We start from the raw sequence: 7958 nt of genomic DNA, 5'->3' as shown, positions 1-7958 counted from the left end.
GCAATTCACAATTTTCACTGCGATACCCTCCCCTCATTTCCCAAATACCCGATAAAGGAGGCAAACTCCATCACTCACATAGTGTCCAATTTGTGGGTGACCAAGGGAGTCCTGGGATTGGGGTTGTAGCTCAGTGGTAGAGTGCTTGCCTCACATGTACAAGGCCCTTGGTTCAATCCCCAGCACCACACACACACACACACACAAAAAAAAAAAAAAACTACATGGACTGGGGATATAACTCAGTTGGAAGAGTGCTTGCCTTGCATGTACAAGGCCCTGGATTCCATCCCCCCCACCCCACCCCCCCAAAAAAAAGGAAAAGAAAAAAAAAAGAAAAGAAAAGGCAACCAAAGGAGTCCTGTAGACCTCCACCAGTGGCCTAGCATTTATAATCTTACAATCACAATGTTTTATTCCTGAAATCTTAAACCTGAAGGAGAAAGAAAAGTTCCATTACAAACATCCTTGCTCACTGACTTAAGAGTTATCTTCTTGTACATATTTGAATGTTTCCTTTGTTTTCCTACAGTTTCTTCCAAACTTTTTCACTTGCTGTACCTCCAGGACATTGAAGAAATGAAATAATTTATTGACTTCCAGCGGGTAGATAAGACTGTGGAGGAAAGATACTGCCAGGAATAAGCAGATAAGCATTGTTTTTGATAAGAAACCAATGGAGATATGCCCATTTTATATGTCTTATCAGTGGTTAATTTATAACTGAACTGAAATATTGTTGGACTTGAAATCATAAGCACTTCAAAATCTATCTTGGTGTATCCAGAGACCACAGAGAAACCAGACTTTATTGAATACGGGTTTGAGGAACTAGATCAGGTGGGTATAGAATGGCTCTATTACTTCTTGAAAGACTTTTGTTCCTTTTGTGTGTAAAACTATGAATTATTTGATGGAGAAATTAAAAAGTATCCCCGGTCAGTGTATTCTTAACTACAATCATATTATATTGAAATTCTTTATTGTTCTCTCTCCTTCAGTCTGAGAAAAAGGACTGAAAATCTCTAAAACTCCTCTTACATTTTCTTACTACGTAGCCATGGGAAAAATCTTTTGTGAATATTGAAAAAAACAAAACAAAACAAAAACCTCAGGAAAAAAAATGCTGAATGGAGGATTTCAGTGGACACTGCCTTCCGGCGTGTTTTTTTCACATGACATTGCATTTTATTTTCCCTTTTTTTCACAATGTAACTAAAGTATAATTTATTTTAGAAACAACATCATTAAAAATGAATCAACCATTTTTTCAAATTCCAGTATTTGATTGATTGAACGATCATTGTGGTTGTTTATTTTTCTGGGTCTTTATTTTGTTTTTTCACGTGGATAGGAAAGGGACCAACTCAAGACTTTTGGAATGAAGGAATATGTGTACTCTAGCACCACCTACTGGTACATTGTATGTAGTGCCTCAGATGGCAAGAAACTCAACCTCAGAATCTTAATTTTTGCTCCAAACCTTTTGTAAATTTTCTACCATTTTCCATTTTCCATCCTTTCCAGGCCTGGTACTTCTCTATTTATTTTTTCCCTATTATGCATGCTTTCTCTGTGTAATTCTCATATATAACTATCTAATGCTGTACTGGTGATTGAAGCCAGGGTTGTTCTACCACTGAAATATATTGCCAGCCCTTTTAAATTTTATTTTAAAACAGGGTTCTCACTGAATTGTCCTGGCTGGCCTCTAACTTTCAATTCTCCTGCCTCAGAGTCAAGCACAGCTAGAGTTACAGGGGGGCCTCACTAATGGCTAAAACTCCTACTTTCATGGCATTTGGACAGGTTGGAGATGAGTAAAACACAAATCCATGGTGGGTCCCTGATGGCATGACTTTGGGGTATATATTTTGTATGTGGCCAGTGGAGTCTCCCTCTGCTTTCTGATCATCATGTAAACGGCTTCTCTCTGCCACACTCTTCTATCATGATGTTCTGTCTTACCTAGAACCCTAAGGAGTGGACCTGGCTGTCTAAGAACTGAGACTCTGAAACTCCAAATCAACTTTTCTTTCTTAAAAGTCTTTCTTTTCCAGTCTTTTAGTCACAGCAGCAAAAAAGCTGACTAAAACATCACATAAAGAGGTGATTAATAGGAGTGAAGTCTCCACTGGTTTTACTGGTACTATTCCTTCATGTCAGATTTCTTTGGAAGCTCTTTCTCTTTAGCACACACAGCATTCGAAGTTTATCCCCAAACCAGAAGAAAAAAGAGACACGAAGATGAACAAGGAAAGCATCTGATTTTATTCAAAACTCTAAAATTAAATTGATGAGTTGGATAGATTAGAGGAGCCATACAAATCTCTACCAGTGTGTATAATTTGGTTTGGGATAAACGGTTCTCTTGGATCTGATGGGAACTGACTAGATACGCTTTAGGATTTCATATCAGGTGAATATTAAGGATTTTGCCTATGGGCTAAAGCACCTCACACCCTTCCAATTAAGAAGAAGGTGGACTGGCTTACATTTGAAACAGGGAGGGAATGAGAATAATGGAGGGGGAGAGTAGTTCTTTATTGGTTCATCCTTCCAGTCTTATTTTAGCTCCTCTGATATTTCTTCTGCAGCCTATGGATCATCCAGAATCAGTGGTGTCTCTTGATATTTGCCTGGTGCTAAAGGAGGACAGCATCATTAAAATAGGAGATACCTGAGATTTAAACTCATTTTAATAATTTTCAGGTAAACAACAAAAAAGCAAATCATTGTATTTTGATTTTTTTAAAAGCATTTTTCTTAGGTGGTTGCCTTGAAATGATTCAATGTACAACCTGTAAAGTGAACAAGAACATATGCAGCAGGATCCTAGAGTAATGGAAGTTCCAGCCCCCTGTTTGACAAAATAATCATTCTTGCTCAGCTTGGACATAGATGGCCATTCAATTTAAGAGAAGGAGTGGAGAGAGAGGAGTAAACACACTTGAATAGACTGTCTCTATTGCCTTGTATGGTAGGTGGAATTAAACTACGACTTCCCAGATACTGGCCCTTTATGACCTGCATGATTTCCTCTCCTTGAGTGGGCAGGGCTATGATTATGACAGGTATAGCTCTCAAGATTATGTCACATCTTATTGCAAAGGAATTTTCGCATATGATTAAAGATCCCTATTCAATTGATTTTGAGTTGACTAAAGAGAGATTACCCTGAGTATGCCTGGCCAAAACAGGTGAGCCTTTAAAAAAATGGACTGGGGCTCTTACTGAAATAAAAGATTTTCTCATAGTGGCCTTGAAGAACCAATCTGCTATGTTGGGATAGAGCCTGGGACAAGGGACCAGGAGCAACCTCTAGCAGTTGAGCTCAACCCCCAGCTGACAGCAAGCAAGAAAATGGGGAATTCAGTCCTACAACCACAAGGAGCTCATTTCTGCCAGCAGCTGCCTGAACTTGGGAGAAAAGAATCCCAAACTCTAGAAAGGAATGGCTCCTGGTCAACACCTTCATCAGGTCTTATCAAACATTGAGCAGAGAACCAAACTCAGCTGTAACTAGAATCATGATTCCCAGAAATTGCCATTTTGTGGTAATTCATTTTGAAGCAATAGAAAATTAGTATGCCTTATATTTAAATTCAAAATTTAAAAATCAAGGCTATGTTAGTCTAGTATTTTATTATTCAGATATTACATGTATGGATACATTTATGTATACATATATACATATACATATAATGATTTTATTATGTAAGTCCAACTAAGTTGGCAGGCAAGTTTAGGGAGAACAGAAATATTAGCTCTCATGTTTTGTTATTACTTCTGCAGTTTGGAGTTTTAAAATGTGTTTGGGATTTAATCCCAAGTTTACCACATGATCTCAAAATCCAATTTTAAATACTTATTAACAAAAATAAAAACATGATTGTACAAACATATATTCACCAATAGTCACAACACTTTGTTCATAAGAGCATAAAACTGAGAGCCAGCAAAATATTCTAGCAATAGGTGAATAGGGAAGCAAACTGTGGTGTACCCAGTCTATCTATAGTATAGGAGCACTCAACAATAGAAAGAGATGAGCTGTTGAAATACAGGAACTATGGATAAAATCTCAGAAAATATTATGCTGGGTGAGCACAAAAAAGCATAGCCAGATAAAAAAAAGTACCTACTAACTCCATAATGGATACTATAATAATTTCATTTATATAAAATTCCAGAATGGGCAAGACTAACTTGTAACATATGGTAGATTAATGATTTTCCAGAGGAGAATGAAGGTAAAGAACATTTTGGAGGAAAAAAAATGCTATGTCTTGACTATGATGATGGTTACATAAGTGTAAACATTTATTAAAATCCATTGAACTGAACACTGAAAATAGATTCATTTTTGTGAATGTAAATTACACTTTTATAAAGCTTATTAACATAAATAGTAAGAGGTACACAGTAAAACATTCTCTAAATATTTGTGAATGAAAAATTAAAGCCAATTTTATTCTTTAAATACTTTAAATTTTAACAAATGTACTTTCCATAGTAGCCCATATAAGTCAGTATGTTAAAAAAAGTTCATAGAAAATATATTGACTTTAAAAATGCAAAATTAACATCACAAATTATTTACTCACCTATCTGTGGTGATGGGCTGTCTGCAATGATTAATTTGGGAAGTTTTCCTTTTATAATGCAATCCAGTGTTATTTGCTTTAGGTCTTGATAAAGCAAATAAGTTTTGGGCAGCAGAGTCGTTCTGAAAAAAATTGTCACAAAATAATTAACATCATAGTGTAGAAAGTCAGGATGCTGTTACGTATCACAATGATTTACATTTTGACATTTTTAGTTAGAGTCTTCTGAGTAGTGGAAAGTGTAACATGTTAAATAAAATAAGTTGGAAAATTTTGGGTCACATTACTCCTTAGGAAATAGCATTTCTGTATCTTCAGAATTGTTAGGACAAGGTGATCCTTCCAATAGTCATGAATTTATATTGCCAGATTTTGAAAATTAAATTCACACTGAGAGAGTTAATATTGATGTAAAATCAAATTAATATACAGAGAGACTTCTTTATAGGAATATTGGAAATGCATGTCAAAAAGGCAGAGGAATATAATTCAAGTTTCAAAATGTTATTCCTATCCTTGTTTTACTTTCAAATATTTCATTAAATTGTTTCTTCTTTATTAAAATCTCCTGTAACATAGGATGTATTGAAAGCTATGATTTTATGTACAAAGCAATATTTTAGTAACTAATGAATGATAAACATGTAATTACAAGAATTTGTCTATAAATTCATAACTCATTAAAATACCTTTGCAACTCCTCTGTTTCATCCTTACAAAATGCTTCATGAGATGATGTCTTTGTCCACATGTCTGCAGGCTCCTGCTCAGACATCTCAGCATCATTTCCTGTGAGCAGGTGATGGATTCTTTGTTTTGCAACAGGAATGTCACAGTATATGATGTGGACCTGATAAAAATTAAGATAAAATCATTTCATGAACAGAAACTTGAACCTTTCTCCTTACCACGTTCACTTATTCTGTTCCACACTGGAGGTGTTTGGACAAACGTTAAATGGCCAACAGCCTGAGAAGTTATGAGGAGTCAATAGTTAAGAGCCATTTGGATTGGATGTCATTTGAAATTCAGTGTGGCTTGAGATCCTATCTGCAACTTTTCAAATGCATTTTTTTCTTTCACAATCCAATGCGCATGTAACACTGACAAACTGTAATTTGTATTTACATCATGCTTAAATGTGGTGTGTAAATTTTAAAATAAATCCAAACAACTGAACTGGGATCCTGTCTTTGTACAGAAACACCAACCTTTGTGCAACTTGCCCTTTGTAACACCAGGGAATTGCTGTTTCCTTCCAATTTAGTTATGTACTGTTGTAACACAGGACTTGTTTTTGTTTTGTTTTGTTTTGTTTTTAGCAAAATATTCACATTTCGTAAATAGGCTTTCCTAAAATTTCACTTTTCTCTTTGGTAGAATATAAAAAAAAAAGTTTTTATTTTGTTCCAAAACTGCTCTGTGTTTTTTGTTAACATAGTGGACAATTTTTGATACTACATGTAGTCACATTATATTTGAACAAATAATTCAGTAACTTCATTTTAAGATAAGTTTATTGTTGATATTTTCCAAAGAAATGTCATTTTGACCTTGGGTGTCCAGTAAGCTCCAATCATTTAAATTATCCATACCTCACTACCTCTGTACTTAGGTAATTAAAGTTATAAATACTAGTCCTGAGAACAAACTCAACCATTAACTTGGCATTTTTCATGAACAATTTTAAAAGAAAGAAAAGAAAAAAAAAGTATAAAAATTGAAGTGGAATTATGGCACTTATGTGTTTATTAAGATGTTCATGATAATTATAGGATAATTTATTAATATTAACATATAAAACTAATAGTGTACATCATAATCAGAGCATTTGTTTGTAACAAGCTTTCAAGATTAAAGACACAAATCCATCAACATTCCTTTGCCTTTAGTACCTGAAAGATAATTATCTGCTTTAATTAAAGGCCAATAAGAGGCTTTGACCATGGGGCCCACACAAAAGTGAAACCTGTGATTATCTCAATGTCCTAATCAATGCGCTATGGACTTAAATCACAGTCTTGATGGCGGTGAAGAGCAGACAAAGTCTGTATTAAAATGCTATTTTACCATTTACCATGTTGCTGATCATCTTTCCCAATGAGCACACTATGTACAGACGATCCCCAACTTATGATGGTTTGATTTGCAATATTTTTATTTTATGACAGGGCAAAAGTGATATGAAGTGAGTATAAACCATACTACAAATTTTCATTTTTTGGTCTTTTCCCCAGCTAACCACGTGTAGTAGGATGCTCCCCCTTGATGCTGGGCAGCAGCAGTGAGCCATAGCCCCCAGTTAGCCACATGATCATGAAGGAAACTACTGACATCCCACAGTGAATTGTATTGCTAAACTATAAGGTTGGGTAGGGTAGGCATATGAAATGCATTTTTGAGCTATATGTTTAATTTACAGTGCACTTTATTGGGATTTAAGTCAAGGATCATCTGTATTAACAATGTTTTCCTCTCAAAAGAAGGAAAAGCATCCATTCTTCTTCCTTTTTCTTGCTATAAATTATATTTGGATTTGTGAAGGAAAATATAAGCTGTCTGCACCATCAGTTAGATGTCTGATTACCTGTCTGCACCATCAGTTAGATGTCTTATTACCTGTCTATTCTGAATAGGCTGAACTACGATGTACTTGAAGGGTATCTGAGGGGAAACTCACCTTGGATACACAGGCTGTCTGACTGTGGGTGATCTCAACTCCTTGTTTTCCTGGCATCAAATAAAAGGATTGGACCACAATAATTTTTGCAAACATCCCTGGAAAGCTTGTTTTGGGGGGTGGGGGAAGGCAAGTATTGTCCCTCTAGAGTTCCAATGGCTCCAATCCAGTATCCCCATGGCATCTCTATTTTTTATCATTATTTTTGTGTTCTATTTTTTTTTTAATTTTAGGTTTCAGGAATAAGCTATGATTTTGTTTGAAGACAAAGAATCTAAATTCTAGAAAGGATAGAAAACCCCTGGTGTGAATTATCTTTGAGCTCATGACTCCTCTGTTCTGATGTATTCTGACTTGGTGAATCATTTGCCCCAGCAAATTGCATGGGGCAACAAAAACAATGAATGGATCAAAATCCTTGCCACTCACGTCCTTTGTCACCAAAGATCCATTTGGAAATTTTCATTGATATTTACCATGCTTACTAAAATTTCCAATAACCGACTGATTGTTTCTTGAGGGCCATTCAATCTTCTTGGTTCACTTTCACTTTGCAAAATTTCGTTAATAGCTCTCTCTCGTTTGAGTAAGTCCTGTTTCATTTCTTCCAGTGTGAATAGGGCCCCCTCTATATGTTGCTCAGACAGTACCTTCTTCCCTTCTGCCACTGC

General features: G+C 35.5%; 1 long non-coding RNA gene across 1 annotated transcript; it reads left to right on the top strand.

Moving 5' to 3' along the window:
- The first annotated feature begins 425 nt into the window (after positions 1–425).
- On the top strand, positions 426–4346 carry LOC144377257 (uncharacterized). Its single transcript, XR_013438068.1, has 2 exons — positions 426–840; positions 2598–4346. It is a non-coding gene; the product is annotated as an uncharacterized LOC144377257 (long non-coding RNA).
- The last annotated feature ends 3612 nt before the right edge of the window (positions 4347–7958 follow it).

The sequence above is a fragment of the Ictidomys tridecemlineatus genome, chromosome 4, assembly GCF_052094955.1.
Source record: "Ictidomys tridecemlineatus isolate mIctTri1 chromosome 4, mIctTri1.hap1, whole genome shotgun sequence".
NCBI lineage: Eukaryota > Metazoa > Chordata > Mammalia > Rodentia > Sciuridae > Ictidomys > Ictidomys tridecemlineatus.
Note: the sequence above shows the minus strand (reverse complement) of the source record. Positions and strands in the feature narration are given on the sequence as shown.